This window comes from Lactuca saligna, chromosome 8 (genome assembly GCF_052625555.1).
Source record: "Lactuca saligna cultivar CGN05327 chromosome 8, ASM5262555v1, whole genome shotgun sequence".
NCBI lineage: Eukaryota > Viridiplantae > Streptophyta > Magnoliopsida > Asterales > Asteraceae > Lactuca > Lactuca saligna.
The window spans coordinates 261,785,537-261,799,058 of NC_136424.1; positions in this window are offsets into that span (position 1 = coordinate 261,785,537).

Sequence of the window (13,522 nt, forward strand, 5' to 3'; positions counted from 1 at the left end):
GGATTTGCCAGCAGATTTGGGGCAGATTCACGACACTTTTCATGTGTCGCAACTGAGGAAGTGTATAGCCGACGAATCGGCAGTGGGTCCATTAGAGGATATTTAGATAGATCCGAGTCTGAATTATGCCGAGAGACCAGTGGCCATCAGATATCGGAAGATCAAGGTTTTGAGGAACAAGGAGGTACCCCTGGTGTTGGTTTAGTGGCAGCATCGGAAGGGTTCAGAGATGACCTGGGAGCCGGAGTGTGAGATGCGTGAGCATCATCCAGAGCTATTTGCAGAGCGAGACTTCAAGGGCGAAGTCTAGTTCTAGTGGGGGAGAATTGTAACAGCCCGGATTTCCAGGTATCTTTTATTCGCATATTTTTTTTCGTGTTTTGTGAGGGGAGTCGGCGAGTTGGAGCTCGAACTCGCCGAGTAGGGTCGCGGTTCTGGACCCGGGTTTGCACCTGGACTCGGCGAGTCCAAGGGATGGACTCGGCGAGTCCGCGCCGTTTGATGAAACCCTAATTTTCCAGTCCTAAGCTCTATTTAAAGGACCTTATGGCCCTTCATTGCAGCCACCTTGATCCTTCCGAGCACCAAAGCAGCTAAGGGTTCCTGTGAGTGAGATAAGAGGCTATTGTTCACTAAATTTGTGTGTATTTGCAAGTAAGGAAGGGGGAAAGTCAAGCTAGAAGATTTGGGAGCTTGGATCTACTTCCATTTCGCCAAGGGAAGCTTCTTGAGGTATCTTTCAGAGCTTATTTCCGTGTCTTTATTGAGATGGTCAAATCTAGGGTTTCTTCTTGCCTTATTTGCTTTGTAATTGAAGTGTGAGAGGTCCCATGGAGATATGGTACCTAGATCTGGACCTTAGCAGGTCCAGAAAGTCCCAAATGCTATGCGTTATGTCCTTCCTTTTGGGTTGGAGACTTGGGTTGCCATATTAGCGGTCATTTCCCCAAAAAGAGCCTTGTAAGTGTTGCATGGTAGCCAAGACTGTGACTTTACGTGATAAATGAGCCTGGGAGGGCCAGATCTATGAATGTATGGAGCGGATCTGACCTTAGAAGAAAGAGTGAGTTGATGCATGGCATGGAATCGGCGAGTCTGAAGAACAGACTCGGCGAGTAGCATGAAGATTGTCCTTAACCACACAATGAGTGGTCCTGCCGAGTTGTGGTTAACTCAGAGAGTCACGGAGAGTTAGAGAGGGACTGACAGGTTGATTGAGTCGAGCTGGAACTCACCGAGTGTCCTTGCGACTCGGCGAGTTGAGTCGCGGTGGCCCCGCGATTCATGACCAGGTGGAACTCGTCGAGTCAGAGGAGTACTCGACGTGTCAAAAAAGAATCCTAGAGAGAGTTGGTGAAAATACTTAGACTTGCCGATTCGCTCTAGTGCACTCGCCGAGTCCGGTTAAATTGACCGTTGACCGTTAACCAGAATTGACCAGTGTTGACTTGATAGGGACAGTCAAACCTAGTGGTAAAAGTATTAATTAGAAATATATGATGTTATAGGGGGATTATAGCTTGGTGGTTCGAGCACGAGTGATTTCCAAGGTTCGCAAGTTATCGAGATATACGAGGTGAGTCTTCTCACTATACTTTACCCGGAAGGGTTTGACTGTGTGACCGGAAGGTCAAATATGATATGAGATATATGCTTTATGTGTGATAAGTTAATTGTTATATGTTGCATGTATGATATGCTTGATATGGGCCGGAAGGGATTATGTTATGGGCCGGAAGGCGAATATGTTATGGGCCGGAAGGCGTTGTGATGTGGACCGTAAGGTTGACGTGGGTAGGACCGGAAGGTTTACCCAGTCGGGACGGAAGTCCCCTGAGACACATGGATCGGAAGGTCAGGGCCTGGAAAGGCGTATGTGTGTAGGTAGTATTTTGGGGAACTCACTAAGCATTTATGCTTACAGTTGTTGTGTTATGTGTTTCAGGTACTAGCGAGGACCGTGGGAAGGCGTCGGCGTGATCGTACACATACTCGGGGAAAACTATTTTTATGATCTATGTGATGTAATCGGTCGTGACAATATTGTTTACATTGGAATTTAAATTATTACTCGAAGTTTTGATGTTTGTAAAAATGAAAAATTGGTTTTAAAACTTTACTCGTTCCAATAGTACCAAGAAGCTAACTATACTCCCACTAGCTCTGACATACACACAAGACTCATCTTCACTTCTTGAGAAGCCAAACTCTTTGACCTTCTCGTCGAAACAAAGATTCCAGCTACGAGATGCTTGTTTTAATCCATAAATGGATTTCTCAAGCTTGCACACTCTATTAGGGTATTCTGCACTGACAAAAACCTCTGGCTGACTCATGTACACATGCTCAGCCAACTTTCCATTAAGAAAAGCGGTTTTGACATCCATTTTCCATATTTCATAATCATGAAATGCAGCAATGGCTAGCATAACCCTAGCAGACTTAATCTTTGCTACCGGTGAGAAGGTTTCATCATAATCAATACCACGAGTCTGAGTAAAACCCTCCGCAACCAGTCGAGCTTTATAAGTGTGCACTTTTCCTTCCATGTCGGTCTTCTTCTTGAAGATCCATTTGCACCCGACTGTTTTACGGCCTGGTACATTGTCAATCAAGTTCCAAACTTGATTGTCATACATGGACTGTATCTCGCTGTCCGTAGCCTCCTTCCATTTAGCAGACTCCGCACCTGTCATGGCTTCCTTAACACTGCTAGGTTCATCCAAATTTACTAGTGTACTATCACTGATAAATGTATCACCCTCCGTAGTAATATGAAAACCATAATAAAACGCAGGTGTGTTCCTAGCCCTCATGGAACGCCTCGGAGGTACAGACTCGTCAGCTGGCTCAACAGGAGTTTCCTCCTCAGGTTGATTGCTAGTGTCTGAGGTTCCTTCACTAATTGATTCTTCAATTGCTTCAAGATCAATTTGCCTCCCATGGCTCATAAACTCTCTCTCACGAAAGACCCCTCTTCTTTCTACAAAGACCACATTCTCACTAGGTCTGTAGATGAGGAAACCGAAGGATTTCTGTGGGTAGCCAATGAAAATACACCTTTCACTTTGGGGTACGAGCTTATCATGAGTTTCACGCCTCACGAAAGCCTCGCAACCCTAAATCTTGATTTGGTCTAAATTGGGAACCTTCCCAGTCCACATCTCATGAGGTGTTTTCGTAACCTTATTTGTAGGGACTAGATTAAGGATATGGGCGGCAGTCTCTAAGGCATACCCCCAAAAAGAGATTGGTAGCGAAGCTCAACTTATCATAGAGAGAACCATGTCTAACAAGGTTTGGTTACACCTCTTAGCCACACCATTTACCTGTGGTGTCCTAGGAGGAGTCAATTGTGAGACAATCCCACACTCCTTAAGATAGTCAAGGAACTCAGTACTAAGATACTCACCACCTCCATCGGATCAAAGCATCTTAATTTTCCTGCCCAATTGATTTTCTACTTCCTGTTTAAATTCCTTAAACCTTTCAAAGGTTTCTGACATATGTTTGATTAAGTAGACATAACCATATCTACTAAAATCATCAATAAAAGTCACATAATACTGATTAGCGTCCCTTGTGTCGGTATTGAATGGTCCACATACATCAGTATATATTAGGTCCAACAAACTCTCACCCCGTTCACAAGTACCAGTGAAAGGTGATTTTGTCATCTTTCCAAGTAGACAAGATTCACAACTATCATCCGATTTAAGGTCAAATGATTACAAGACTCCATCCTTTTGGAGTTGGCCTATGCGTTTCTTGTTTACATGTCCAAGATGACAATGCCACAATGATGCTTTATCTAGGCTATTAGATGAATCAATATACACCGCATTATTTCCTAAGTTCTCTACAATCGACACAGTTTCATACACACCATCACAAGGTAATGCTTTAAAATAAAACACATTATTAAATAAAGCATCAATACCACCACATTCATTATCAAATGAAAAGGTAAAACCTTGTTTGTACAAACCATGAAAGGAAATAATATTCCTCGCCATTTCAGATGAGTACACACATTTATTCAAATCTAATTTTAACCCATTATTCAACAACAAAGTATAAAGTCCAATCATGGAAATAGGTGAAGCATTCCTATTCCCCATGATCAAGTTTATCTTTCCATGCTCCACATCCTCACATCTTCTTAGGCCCTGCAAGTCATAAGAAATGTGAATACCACATCCTGTATCAAGCACCCAAGAATTAGAATATGGTGAGTTATTAGACAATATTGTGTAAATACCTGTGTGGGTGGGTTTAACTTTCCCATCCTTCAGATCCTGCAAGTATTTAGCGTGGTTTCTTAGGCCCTGCAAGTCATAAGAAATGTGAATACCACATCCTGTATCAAGCACCCAAGAATTAGAATATGGTGAGTTATTAGACAATATTGTGTAAATACCTGTGTGGGTGGGTTTAACTTTCCCATCCTTCAGATCCTGCAAGTATTTAGCGTGGTTTCGCTTCCAGTGCCCCTTGTCCTAGCAATAGTAGCAATCAGCATCCTTGGGAATGGCAGAAGGAGTAACAGAACCGCTCTTGGTCCACGATGAGGAGCCTTTAAGAGACTTTCCCTTGGTACCCTTCGAAGGGGACTTCCTCTTTTTCCATTTGCCTTGCCCGATAGCCAAAACAGGGGTAGATGATAGAGTAAGAGTAGTAGAGGTAACAACCGAATTGCCCTTAAGACCGGTTTCAGCGGTCTTCAAGAGTCCTTGAAGCTTGCTAAGAGTCACTTCCTCCTTGTTCATATGATATGTCATAAGAAATTCGTCATAGCAAGAAGGTAAGGAGTGCAAAATGATGTCAATTGCCAACTCCTCGGGAAAGTTCACGCTAAGCTTGAGCAGACGGCCCACATACCTTTGCATCTTTTGCATGTGGCCCGTGACGGATTCACCGTCCTTCATGTGGGTTGTTAACATGGAGGAGATTATTTCATACCGCTCCTGACGAGCACTCTGATAGTACCTTTCCATCAGGTCTTGGTGCATCTCAAAAGGGTAGAAGTCCTCATAGGACTTTTGGAGTTCAGCTGTCATCGTGGCCATCAGATGCATGCCACCTTACTAGCATCTCTCTCACGTGTCCTGAATTCAGTGATCTCCTATGGAGTAGCAGTGGACTCATGAAGCTCCTTTAACTCCTTATCGATGACGTATTCTTTATCCTCATAACAAGTAACCATCTTGATGTTCCTAATCTAGTCCATGAAGTTGGAACCATCAAAGATCACTCACCCACAAAGATTCATGAGAGAGAAAGAGCAAGTTGGGTTAGAGCACGAAGCATTAGTGTTGGAAGACATCTGAAAGAAGACAACAAGTTTAGATTAGATATATAGTGTCCTTAATAAGACACCCAAATGTAATATTAAGGGTAGGATCCAATCACAATATATTATACTTAGAAGAAGGATGCTGTAATCTAAGTAATAACATATTTGAAAGGTTGATGAATGACGATTCACCTATTTCCACCATGAAAAACGAAATGAATTAATAGGTTTTAATTGGATTTGAAATTCCTAGATTCTTTTGAGATTCATTGAACTTTTCAATGGCATGTTTCAATCTCGATTGTGCCCTTCAAGTTTTGTGACTGGGATGTCGAGGATCACAAAACAAGGTGTAAATAACCATGCTAATTCACTTGGTACCATTAATATTATCTCCTAATCAATGTGTCGGTTAATCAAACACGCTCCATTGATCTATGACAAACATTAAGTCACCCTTCGTGATCCTTACTAGTCCAAGTTGGTGTGTCGGTTAACCACACACGCTCCACCAACGACTTGGTAAGGTACAAAGTGTGAATTCCATGGACTAGAACCATGTTCACATTTTTCCTAAAGTAACTAAGATTCGGAATTAAAAGAAATGTTTAGTTACTTTATAATAATCATTATACTTTTAATGAGAATTTAAAGGCATTGTCCTACCCGTTCGACTAACGTCCCTCCACCGATCAAGGAAGCGGTGGGTGAGAGTGGACACCCATTAAGCTGCCATTTTATAGACAACAACCTTATACCCCCTTATAGACGGGCTTCGTGAATGATGCCTACTAACGGTAAGACAACTTATTCCTATACATATATATATATATATATATATATATATATATATATATATATATATAATAATAATAATAATAATAATTAACCATTAATGTTATAAATAGTATAAGTGTTGAATTTTAACTTATTAAAACTGTAAGGGTTGGAATTAAAGTTTATTAAAGTGTGTGAAACTTTACAAATTCCAAAACTTGAGGACAAGTTTTGTAACTATCCAAAACTTTTCATTTCATAACTTATGAATTAAAGGTTCATAAAATGAAGAATCTTCATTTTCATGTAAATTATGTGTTTTGCATGTGTGTTTAAAATAAGTGACCTTTGGATATCCATAACTTGAGGACAAATTTTGGACTCAATTAAAACACATAAATGATCAAGAATTAATCCTAAACAATTCAGCAAATAATTCCTCTCATCTTCTAAATTCATAAGAACATGAACATGATTATCAAAGTTTCAAGAATTATATGAACACATACAAAGCTTGAAATTTTGATATAAGCTATTGTAAGTTGATTAGAACAACCATTACACCAACTAAAACAAGTTTTAAAACACCAAAACAGTTTACGGTAATATTTCTAGTCCATTTCCAGCAGCAAAAGTCGAAAATCTGCATTTTGGGCCTCCTACTCACCGAGTGCACGAACTTACTCGCCGAGTAGGATGAATTTGGTCATGAACTCGGTGTGTCCCGCCATGGACCTGGCGAGTTAATCATGCAGACAACAAGAATATCGACTTTTTTCACTATTTAGCATTAAGTATCAAGCAAACAACCCTAGGCTCTGATACCACTGTTGGGTTTTGAGCATTCTAACATTTCCTAAGTGTACATGCAACCCTAATAAACCTTGGATCTATGTTTGTCTAAGGTACATGCAAAATATTATTTTCCAAGGTTTATAACCTATATAGCATGGCATGGGGTACTTTTTAACATAAAAGAACTAGATGATTTACATACCTTTTGTTGATTGTTGATTCCTTGGAGTTTGAGAGCCAAGCACCAATAATTTGAATGCCTCAAATGGAAATCACAAATCACCACAAACTTGGAAAATATATGAGAGAGTATACTAACTCTTAGAATTCGGCCACCACTATTACACACACTCTAGGGTATTTTTCATGCACATAAGCTTGTTTATATAGTGTACATGGTTAGAGTGAAACTCAAATAACCCATGTCTTTTCCTCTTCCAAGAATCCATGGGTTAAAGCTCCATGGATCATCCATGGACTTCCATATAATCTTAGCCCATTAACAGATGAGTATTAGCCCACACCATATAAATGCAATAGCCCATAATTTAATTAGTCTTCCTTTTAATCACTAAATTAATTCATAATTAATTCAAGATTAAAACTAATTAAATATCATGACTTTATATTAATATATTATAGCTTATAATATATTAATAAATCGTAGTATACAATTCTCATAAAATTATCCATAAATAGTTTGGGTGAAGTGCAACCTAAATGGACCATGTCGGGTCGGGTCAAGTATATACCAAATAAGTTATGGACTTAGACACCTTATCCAACAACCCTGACCTAAGGTCTATCTTTGAAAAGTAACTGGCTCCCTGAAGTTGGTCGAAGAGGTCGTCTATTCGAGGAAGAGGATATCAGTTTTTGACGGTCAATTTATTTAGCTCACAGTAGTCGATACACATCCGGAAGGATCCATCTTTCTTCTTTACAAACAATATCGGAGCTCCCCAGGGTGAGGAACTTGGTCTGATGAACCCTTTGCTGAGTAGCTCATTGAGCTGGCTGGATAACTCTTGCATTTATGTTGGAGATAAGCGATACGGAGATTTGGCTACGGGAATAGCTCCAGAAATTAGGTTGATGTGAAACTCAACTTGATGTTTGGTAGGAATTCCCCGGAGCTCTTCAGGGAAAGAATCAGGAAAGTTACAGACTTTGGGGATGCTCTCGAGGTCTTTAACTTCTTGGTTCTCATTGATCACAGGATTTAGGAAGGCGAGCCACTCCTTCTGCAGAAGCCTTTGAGCTTTGATGCACGATATGATGCTAAGATTGGAACTGAATTTATCGCCATAGATCATGAGAGTCTGGCCAGAAGGGAGATTGATATGGATGTCTTTTTCATAACAAAGGAAATAAGCATGATTGGGACTCAACCAATCAATGCCAATAATCACATAAAATCTCTTAATAGAAACTGGCATTAGGTCAATGGGGAAGGAATGAGCGTTCAAGGTAAGGGTACAACCTATGAATATGTCGCTTGCGCTTTCTTTCTCACCGTTAGCCATCTCGATGGTAAATGTTTCGGTTAACGGTTGGGGATTATGTTTAAGAAAATGCTTGAATGAATGGCTAACAAAACTTCGTTCAACACCAGAATAAAATAGGATACTAGCGTAAGAGTTGTCGAGAAGGAGCGTACTGTTGGATAAGGTGTCTAAGTCCATAACTTATTTGGTATATACTTGACCCGACCGACTTGGTCCATTTGGGTTGCATCTCATCCAAATTATTATGGATAATTTTGTGAGAGTTATGCACATATGTTTATTAATATATTATGAGTTATAATATATTAATATGAAGTTACGTTATCTAATTAGTTTTAGTCTTAAATTAATTATGAATTAATTTAGAGATTAAAAGGAAGACTAATTAGATTATGGGCTATTTGTTTTATATAGTGTGGGCTAATACTCATTTGTTAATGGGCTAGGCTTATGTGGAAGTCCATGGATGATCCATGGAGCTTTTAACCCATGGATCCTTGGAAAGGAAAAGACATGGGTTATTAGGGTTTCACCCTAACCATGCACACTATATAAGCATGCTTATGGAGCATCAAATGGAGCCTAAGAGAAAACTAGTGAACTAGTGTGTGTGTGCATGTGTGTGGCCGATTTTATACAAGGGTGTATACTCTCTCAAAGTTTTCCAAGAGTTTGTGGTGTTTGTGATTCCATTTGCGGCATTCACACTATTGGTGCTTGGCCCTCAAACTCCTTAGAGCCAAACTCACCAAAAGGTATGTAATCTCTTCTAACTCTTTTATGTTGAAATGTTCCCCATGCCATGTTAGATAGGTTATAAACCTTGGAAAATTATTATTTTGCATGTATTTAGACAAACAAAGATCCAAGGTTTATTAGGGTTGCATGCACACTTAGGAAGTGTTATATTGCTCAAAACCCAACAGTGGTATCAGAGCTTTGGCTTGCTTGTTTGATACTTGATGCAAAATAGTGAAAAAAGTCGAAATCGTTGCTGTCTGCATGGTGGACTCGCCGAGTCCATTGGGGGGACTCGACGAGTCCAAGGAAAACTTCAACCTACTCGACGAGTCAGTTCATGCACTCAACGAGTAGGATCGAAAGAGTGCAGTTTTTCGACTTTTGCTGCTGGAAATGGACTAGAAACATTACCCTAAACTATTTTGGTGTTGTAAAACTTATTTTAGTTGGTGGTTGTTCTAATCCATTTACAATAGCATATATCAAAATTCCATGATTTTATGTGTTCATATAATTCTTGAATTTTTAATGATCATGTTCATGTTCTTATGAATTTAGAAAATGATAGGAATTATTTGCTAAATTGTTTAGAATTAATTCTTGATCATTTATGTGTTTTAATGGAGTCCATAATTTTTCCTCAAGTTATGGATTTCCAAAGGTCACTCTTATTTAACACACACTTAAAACACATAAGTTACATGAAAATGAAGAGTCTTCATTTTTATGAACCTTTAATTCATAAGTTAAGAAATGAAGAGTTTTGCAAAGTTACAAAACTTGCCCTCAAGTTTTGGAATTTGTAAAGTTTCACACACTTTAATAAACTTTAATTCCAACCCTTAGAGTTTTAATTGTTAAAATTCAACCCTTATACTATTTATAACATTAATGGTTAATTATTATATATATATATGTATAAGAATAAGTCGTTTTACCGTTAGTAGGCCTCATTCATGAAGCCGGTCTATAAGGTGGGTATAAGGTGGTTGCCTATAAAATGGCGACTTAATGTGTGTATACTCTCACCCACCGCTTGCTTGATCGGTGGAGGGTCGTTAGCCAAACGGGTAGAACAATGACTTTAAATCCTCATTAAAAGTATAATGAATATTGTAAAATAACTAAACTCTTTTAATTCCCAATCTTAGTTATTTTAGGAAAATGTGAACATGGTGCTAGTCCATGGAATTCACACTTTGTACCTTACCAAGTCGTTGGTGGACCGTGTGTGGTTAACCGGCACACTAACTAGGACTAGTAAGGATCACGAAGGATGACTTAATGTTTGTCATAGATCAATGGAGCGTGTGTGGTTTACCGGCACATTGATTAGGTGATAATATTAAGGGTACCAAGTGAATTAGCATGGTTATTCACACCTTGTTTTGTGATCCTCGGCATCCCAGTCACAAAACTTGAAGGGCACAATCGAGATTGAAACATGCCATTGAAAAGTTCAATGTATCTCAAAAGAATCTAGGAATTTCAAATCCAATTAAACCTAATAAATCATTTCATTTTCATGGTGGAAATTGGTGAATCGTCATTCACCTACCTTTCAAATATATTATTACTTAGATTACGACATCCTTCTTCTAAGTGTAATATATTGTGATTGGATCCTAGCCTTAATATTACATTTGGGTGTCTTATTAAGGATTCTATATATCTAATCTAAACTTACGCTCTTTTCAGATGTCTTCCAACACTAATGCTTCAGGCTCTAACCCAACTGGTTCTTTCTCTTTCATGAATCTTTGTGGGAGGGTCATCTTTGATGGTTCCAACTTCATAGATTGGATTAGGAACATCAGGATGGTTACTCGTTATGAGGACAAGGAATATGTCCTCGATAAGGAGTTAAAAGAACTTGATGAGTCTACTGCTACTCCTGAGGAGATCGCTGAATTCAGGAATCATGAGAAAGATGCTACTAAAGTGGCATGTATCATGATGGCCACGATGATAGTCGAGCTCCAAAAGTCGTATGAAGATTTCTACCCTTTTGAGATGCACCAAGATATGATGGAAAGGTACCATCAGAGTGCTCGTCAGGAACGGTATGAAATAATCTCCTCCATAATAACTACCCGCATGAAGGACGGTGAATCCGTCACGGGCCACATGCAAAAGATGCAAAGGTATGTGGACCGTTTGCTGAAGCTGAATGTTAACATCCCCGAGGAGTTGGCAATTGACATCATTTTGAACTCCTTGCCTTCTTGTTATGATCATTTTCGAATGACATATCATATGAACAAGGAGGAAGTTACCCTTAGCAAGCTTCAAGGACTCTTGAAGATCGCGGAATCCGGTCTTAAGGGTAAGGCGGTTGTTACCCCTAATACTCCTACTCCAACATCTACCCCTGTTTTAGCTATTGGGCAAGGCAAAGGGAAGAAGAGGAAGCACCCTTCGAAGGGTACCAAGGGAAAGTCTCTTGAAGGCTCCTCATCAAAGACCAAGAGCGGTTCTGCCACTCCTTCTGCCATTCCAAAGGATGTTGAATGCTTTTATTGCCATGAAAAGGCACACTGGAAGCGAAACTGCCGTAAGTACTTGCAGGATCTAAAGGATGGGAAAGTGAAACCCATCCATGCAGGTATTTACACTATATTGTCTAATTACTCAACATATTCTAACTCTTGGGTGCTTGATACAGGATGTGGTATTCACATATGTTCTGATTTGAGGGCCTAAGAAGAAGTGAGGATGTGGAGCACGGGAAGATAAACTTAATCATGGGGAATAGGAAGGCTTCACATGTTTCCAAGATTGGAGTGTATACTTTGTTGCTTAATAATGGGTTAAAATTACATTTGAATAAATGTGTGTACTCGTCTGAAATGGTGAGGAATATTATTTCTTTTCATGCTTTGTACAAACAAGGTTTTACCTTTTCTTTTGATAATGAATGTGGTGGTATTAATGCTTTCTTTAAAAATGTGTTTTATTTTAAAGCATTACCTTGTGATGGTGTGTATGAAACTGTGTCGATTGTAGACAACTTAGGAAATAATGTGTTGTATATTGATTCTTATACTAGCCTAGATAAAGCATCATTGTGGCATTGTCGTCTTGGACATGTAAACAAGAAACGCATAGGCCAACTTCAAAATAGTGGAGTCTTGGAATCATTTGACCTTAAATCGGATGATAATTGTGAATCTTGTCTACTTGGAAAGATGACAAAATCACCCTTCACTGGAACTTGTGAGGGGGGTGAAGGTTTGTTGGACCTAATACATACTGATGTATGTGGGCCATTCAAAACCGCCACAAGGGATGCTAATCGGTATTATGTGACTTTTATTAATGATTTTAGTAGATATGGGTATGTCTACTTAATCAAACATAAGTCCGAAACCTTTGAAAGGTTTAAGGAATTCAAACAGGAAGTAGAAAATCAATTGGGCAGGAACATTAAGATGCTTCGATCCGATCGAGGTGGTGAGTATCTTAGTACCGAGTTCCTTGACTATCTTAATGAGTGTGGGATTATCTCACAATTGACTCCTCCCAGGACACCACAACTGAATGGTGTAGCTGAGAGGCGTAATCAAACTTTGTTGGACATGGTTCGCTCTATTATGAGTCGAGTTTTGTTACCAATCTCTTTTTGGGGGTATGCCTTAGAGACTGCCGCCCATATCCTTAATCTAGTCCCTACAAAGAAGGTTACCAAAACACCTCATGAGATGTGGACTGGGAAGGTTCCCAATTTGGACCACATCAAAATTTGGGGTTGCGAAGCTTTCGTGAGGCGTGAAACTCATGATAAGCTTGAACCCTGAAGTGAAAGATGTATTTTCATCGGCTACCTACAGAAATCCTTCGGCTACCTCTTCTACAGACCCAATGAGAATGTGGTCTTTGTAGCACGAAGAGGGATCTTTCGCGAGAAAGAATTTATAAGCCAAGGAGACAGTGGGAGGCAGATTGATCTTGAAGAAATTCAAGAATCAATTGGTGAAGGAACCTCAGACACTAGCAATCAACCTGAGGAGGAAACTCCTGTTGATCCAGCTGATGAGTCTGTACCTCCGAGGCGATCCACACGGGTTAGGAACACACCTTCGTTTTATTATCGCTTTCATATTACTACGGAAGGTGATACGTTTATTAGTGATAGTACACTGGTAAATTTGGATGAACCCAGCAGTGTTAAGGAAGCCATGGCAGGCCCGGAGTCTGCTGAATGGAAGAAGGCTATGGACAGCGAGATACAGTCCATGTATGACAATCAAGTTTGGAACTTGGTTGACAATGTACCAGGCCGTAAAACAGTCGGGTGCAAATGGATCTTCAAGAAGAAGATAGACATGGAAGGAAAAGTGCATACTTATAAGGCTCGACTGGTTGCGAAGGGTTTTACTCAAACTCAAGGTATTGATTATGATGA